Below are 237 nucleotides of genomic sequence, written 5' to 3'. Positions count from 1 at the left end.
TTTCATTGTGACTGTTAGGCATTGGCAGACAGACCCACGATGGAAATGGGTTATTCAGTATTTATTTATTATTCCCTTTTTCTAAATAATTTGTTCTGCTTGATGATGTGCTCGACTTTCTAAAACGGAAACTTTCTGTGCGTGAATACTCCGTCTAGCTATTTAGACGAACTCATTTTTTCTAAGCATTGCGAATAACGATTTCTAAAAACAGTTCTAGGTAATCTGTACATGGAG

General features: G+C 35.9%; 1 protein-coding gene across 1 annotated transcript in view; it reads left to right on the top strand.

Annotated features, from left to right (window-relative positions):
• LOC119585513 (Kv channel-interacting protein 4-like) overlaps window positions 1–237 on the top strand; it is a 22490-nt gene that overhangs the window by 11381 nt on the left and 10872 nt on the right. The gene's annotated exons all lie outside the window — the stretch shown is intronic.

This window comes from Penaeus monodon, chromosome 19 (assembly GCF_015228065.2).
Source record: "Penaeus monodon isolate SGIC_2016 chromosome 19, NSTDA_Pmon_1, whole genome shotgun sequence".
Classification (NCBI taxonomy): domain Eukaryota; kingdom Metazoa; phylum Arthropoda; class Malacostraca; order Decapoda; family Penaeidae; genus Penaeus; species Penaeus monodon.
The sequence above is the reverse complement of the archived record's forward strand: the minus strand, read 5'-3'. Positions and strand labels throughout refer to the sequence as shown.